Below are 6,000 nucleotides of genomic sequence, written 5' to 3' on the forward strand. Positions count from 1 at the left end.
ACAAGGTAGTGAACAACAAACCACAACTCCACTTCCAGGGGCTCTGTCACCCCTTCTGTCCTCTGTGGGCATTGCACTACATGAGTACATTTACACACAGCAGGCATAAAACTTATACACACAAAATAAAAATAAATAAAAATTTAAAAATATTAAAATCCATATAGACTTGCAAAATGCTGTAATCAATGATGAGTATCAACTTCATTGCTCATACTAATGTTACCAAAATGCAGAGAACATGATGAAACAGTATACATGGCAGTCAGAGGACTGATTTAAAAAAAAAAAAAATGTAATGAGTAACAAAGTCATAGTCCCTAAACTCAAACAAAACAGCTCCTTTTCTTCAGTCAAAAGAAAGAACTCCAATGTTTCCTGATTCCCGCCCCTCCACGCACACATACATATACACATATAAAAACATACCACTAAGGCTTATTCTTCATATGATACATGTACCCCATAAGAATATATACCTTGTGGGGATGGAGAGATGGCTCAGTAGTTCAGAACAGAAAAGGAGCTGAGCTCAGTTCCCAGCAACCAAGTAGTGCTTCACAACCATCTGCAACTCCAGTTCCAAAGGATCCAATGCCCTCATGACCTCCACAGTCATTTGCACACTTGTGTTACACTTAAATGCATGCAGTAAAGACACTCATACATATAAGTTAGTATGTTTAAAGGTATTAATATACCTTTAAACCTAAGAAGTTTCATGAAAACTTCACCTCTTCTTGATGTCTGTGTCATCTACATGATTGTGAGTTGGTCATATGACATTACTGGGTCTCTCTGTCCTTGGTATATCTCTCAAGATTAATTACTGACATTTCTCTAGCAGACTACAAGTACTTATTCTTGTAAGCACTGAAACATTCACTCTCTGCTTCTGTGAAATAATGCCCCAACTCCCAAAACAGTACTTTCCTTTGTTTGCTTTTTCATAAAACATATACTACAATCAGATGAAAAAATTTGCAGAAAAAATACATCATAAATTATGTGAAAGGTATAGATAATTTCAGCTTAGTCTTCCTCATCTATTTATTTATACCTACAAATAAACTATAAAGTGAATTATAAAATTTTTGAGTAATTTATTTAAAATAAATTAAAAATATAAAAAGTAAAATGCTCCTTTATATTTATGATAAAATTAAAACAAGTGATTAAATACAGAGTTATTTGATAGCAATGGAACTTTGCTGCATTTTTCTCTATTTGATGGTATTATATTACTTTTTATTTTACTGTGGCAATACACAGAATGCAATTTACATTTTTTGCAAATTTTAAGTCTGTAAGAAATGCTTTTAATGACTGATACATGTAGTACAGCAGATTTCTAGAACTGACTCATTTTGCAAAATTGAGACTTTACATCAGCTAATTGCTAACTTCTTACTGCTGCTCCCCAGGCTCTGGAATCCACATTGAGTCTAGTTCTGGTGAATATGACTATTATCATATAAATGAAGTCACATAATATTTGTCCTCCAACGACTAGTTATATTTCTTAGCATAAGACTCCAAGGTTAAGCCTTGTTGCCACATACTGAAAACATTCCTTCTACTTATGACTGTATAATTCTCAATCGTATGCATATGCTTCATTTATTCTTTAATATACATTTAGGTTATTTCCACATCCTGACTGTTTTGAACAGTGCTTCAATGAATGCTAAAATTCTAGCATCTCTTCAACACACAGATACGTGTATTTCTTAAGGATAAATATACAGATAAGTTCTGGTAGATCATAAGTAATGCTACTTTAAAGGTAATTTCTATACTGTTTGCTACGGTAGCAGTATGATTTTACATTCTCAACAACAGTGTGCAAGGGTTCAAGTTAGTCTACATTCTTACTAGTATCTTTTGTGTGTCTTTTGCACATGCAAATGTGTTTGTGTTTTATATGTTAACCTTGCAAATATAAAGTTACATCTCCTTGTAGTTTAAGTTGTATTATCCTTGATGACACTATTTTTAAATATTCTTTTTGGTTATTTGTATGTCTTTCATTGAGAAATATCAAGTCTTTATCCCACTAGCTTATCAGCTATTCAGGGTAGGGAGCTATATGATTTCCTTATTTTTATTAACTAACCTCTCATCTAATATTTGAGGTCACATATTTTCTCCGACCATTTAGGTTGCCTTCTTACTCTGTTGAATTAAGTGTTTAAGCTCTTAAATATATTATGATGCCACTTGCACATTTCTGTTTTCCATGTATATGCTGCATTATATGTCCATCTCCATGAAGTCATTGTCAAGGCCAATTTCAGGAAGATTTCTATGCTCCACTCCAAAGAGCTTTATATAATTGGGCCTTATGTTTAAGTCCTTCTTTATTTTACATTAACTTCTACGTACACCCTGAGATATGGGTCAAAGTTCATCCATTTGTATGTGTATGTTAGATAGCTTTAGCTGTCAACTTGACACACATCAGGAGAGTGAACCTCAGCTGAAGAGTTACCTCCCTTGGATTGACCTTTGGCCATGTCTGTGAGGCATTCTTTTGATGTTGAGTAATGTAGGAGGGTGCAGCCCACTGTGAGCAGTGCCACTCCTGGGTAGGTAGTCCTGTATTATACAAGAAAGCAGGCTGAGCACAGGCCAGAAGATCAAGCCAGTAAGTATTGTTCCATGGTTTTTGCTTTGGTTGCTGCCTCCAGGTTTCTGCCATGAGTCTATGCCTGACTTCCCTCAGCGATGAACTGTACCTTAGCTAGGAAGGATGAACTGAAACCTTTCCTCCCAAGTTGTTCTTTGCTACATTTTACTAGTTTACTAGTTTAAGGTACTACATTTTACTATCATTTTTTAAAAAATTGTGCTATTGTTAGCGAGATTATTTTTTTTAGGTTCCTTGGGACATAATAGGACTCAGTGTATAAAGACAGCTGATTTTTATGTATTGATTTTGAACTCTGAAACTTTGCTAAATTATTATGTTAAATATAATAATTTGTTAGTAGAGTATTTTAGAATGTTTTCATTATAATATTATGTCATGTATTTCATATAAGGCTCTGCTGGGTGGCTTCAGTTGTCAACTCGACATACCTAGGTAGAGGGAGCCTCAGTTGGGGAATTTCCTCCATTAGACTGCCCTGTGATCATGTCTGTGGGGCATGTTCTTGATTGTTGAGTGATGTGGGAGGACTCAACCCACAGTGGGTGGAACCACCCCTGGGCCTGTATTGTCTAAGAAAGCACCCAGTGAGCAAACCAAGAAGCAGCATTCCTCCATGGCCTGTGCTCCAGCTCCTGCCTGAGTTCCTACCTTAGGCTACCTCAGCAATGAAATGTGACCCAAGAGATATAAGACAAATAAACCCTTTCCTCCCCAAATTGGAATTAGTCAGAGTATTTGTCACAACAATTGAAGAAAAACTAGGATATAAATCAGTGCTTAGAGTGGTTTGAATGGGGCTGGAGAGATGGCTCAGGGGTAAAAAGCACTGACTGCTCTTGCAGAGGACCCAGGTTCAATTCCCAGCACCCACATGGCAGTTATGAACTGTCTTTAACTCTGGTTCCAGGGGAATCTGAAGCCCTCTTCTGACTTCCGCAGCATTGCACGACATGGGTGCACTCACAGACATGCAGACAATACACTCATATACGTACAATAATAAATAAAATTTAAAAAAAGAGAATGTCTTCCATAGGCTCCAAGTAATGGAACATTTTGTCCCTAATAGTGACACTGTTTTGGGAGGTCTTAGAAGGTGTGGCCTTGCTGGAGGAAGGATGTTACTGTCACTGGGGGCAGGATTAGAGTTCTTAAGCCTTGCAAGATCTCCAGTCACCATCTGCTTCCTGTGCCTGCTTGAAGATGTGAATCTCTGCTTTCTGCTCCTACTCCAGCCACCTCTGCTGCCATGCCTCTCTGCCATGATGAACTCTTGTTCTTTTGGAACTACTGTAAGCTAAATAGACTCTTCCTTCTATAAGTTCCCTTGGTAACAGTTTTTTATCACAGCATTACAATGGCATAAATTTATTATCGCTTTAGAGGCATAGCTTTACTTTTTTTGTATTTTGAAGCAATTTATGTTGTTAAATTTCTCATGCTAATCTATGTAGTCCTGTGTTGAATACAAATGGCAAGAGTGACACATTTGCCTATGGTCTCACAAGAATAAAAAATATATAAAACAGCATATTTTGTTAATACTTAGGCTAAAGATAACACTTAGAATTCTACTAAATCATGGTCTGATGATCACTAAATAAAATAAAACCAACAAAAACGTACAATTTAATCTAAAATCAGATTATTATTCTTTACAAAACCTAAAGCAAGTGTCATAAACACAGTGAAACAGAAATAGGCAGGAAGGAGTCCATCTCCATCTTAACTAGAGATGAAAATCAAAGATTCATTCTGGAAAACATAATAGGTTGAGAAGTTGGTAACTGATTTGTAGGTTGGAAATCAATTAAGTACTTGCAATTGTTTACTTCAAAATTAAACGATATACTCTAACATCATTTAAATAGCACACTACGCTTTGAGCATTTCTGGTGCTCTAAAACTCCCATGACCTTGAGCCTCATACAATAGCATGTATTTATTAGTTTATTATATCCATGCTCAGGTGTCAGTGCACACAGCTCAGTGGTTTTTCTCATCTCTGGCAACCAAGGAATCATCCATACCTGCTCTCTCACCAGAGGTCCAACTACAAACCTTAGTTTTCCATGTATTGATAAAGATTCAATAACATTTTTGAATGATAGAAAGATTTTAAAACATTTTAAATTCTTGTATAAGTATAAACTAAGATAATACTCATTCTTATTATTTATAATGAAGATATAAACTAAGAAGCTACTGTATCCAAAATGAATGAACTGTCTAGATGTATGTTACTTTTCCTTTACTTTTTGTCATGCTCCTCAGTCATGAGATTTTGCCACCTCTTTCCAGTCTTGATCTCCTTTCCTTTCCCCCTTTGAAATTACTCAAGGCTCAGAATTTTTATTTCTTGAGGAGTAATTTCGCACAGTAATAGGCCTTACACTTACATGTTCTTTCTCTTTGTTCTGTTTTGTTCTGTTTTCTACCTCCATTCATTAGTTCTCAGTTCCATTCTGAAGTATCACATTGTGAGCTCTTATCTAATTTTGAATGCAGTCATCTGCTCATCTTTTTTTTTTTTTTTTTTTTTTTTTTTAGTTTTGCTGCTTATCAAGCAGTGCATTCCCATACAATCACTTTGCTCTGGGAACTATGGGCAGGTGCATGGCACTAACTCTCAAGGCTTCCAGATGTATTTTGTTTAATTTTCCTTTTAACCTTGCTTTTGTTTTACAGAACAGCACATGTTCTAAGTGCATTGAACAGCAGGACTAAAACACTACTTTTGAAAGAAGAATGGAAAAGAACATATATAGCTGATTTTATTTACACATAAACAGAGCTGCTTTTCTGCAGGTGGCTGTCTGCGGGTGATTTCCACAGGATGGCACTCAAAGGTAATGGGAATTAGTGCACTCAGCACAGCAGGATGCACTTAGCCTTTTAGATACACTTTAGGACGGATTTTGCAATGGATAGCACCTCAGAGTGTGACTCTGAACAGCAATACAAAAACTAGCAGCATAAGTAGTGAAAACGTCCCACTTTGTGCATCTAAATGCTAAACTCCAACAGGAGTCACTCTAACTTTTAGAACTTCAAAATTCCTTTCAAAACTTTCTATCAGAACACACTTCTATTTAATATTGACAATGGCAGTGGGATTTTCTTAAACAGCAGGCAGTAGGGCAACACACTGAAAATATATGAGAACCGAACACACCATTTTTTAAATTTTAAGTGTTTAAATATTTCTTTTTTGTAATTTTTTATTGAATTTTTGTGAATTTCATGTATAACATCATGATCATCTTTACACCCCCTTCCCCACTGACATGCTTCCATACCCCCCCCACTGGATTTCATGCATTTTGCCTCTTGTGTTAAGACCTATA

General features: G+C 36.0%; 1 pseudogene; it reads left to right on the forward strand.

Moving 5' to 3' along the window:
* The window catches only part of LOC103746310, a 131,148-nt pseudogene that overhangs the window by 18,064 nt on the left and 107,084 nt on the right, over positions 1-6,000 (forward strand).

Source organism: Nannospalax galili, unplaced genomic scaffold, assembly GCF_000622305.1.
Source record: "Nannospalax galili isolate Female #2095 unplaced genomic scaffold, S.galili_v1.0 scaffold1484, whole genome shotgun sequence".
NCBI classification, from domain to species: Eukaryota; Metazoa; Chordata; class Mammalia; order Rodentia; family Spalacidae; genus Nannospalax; species Nannospalax galili.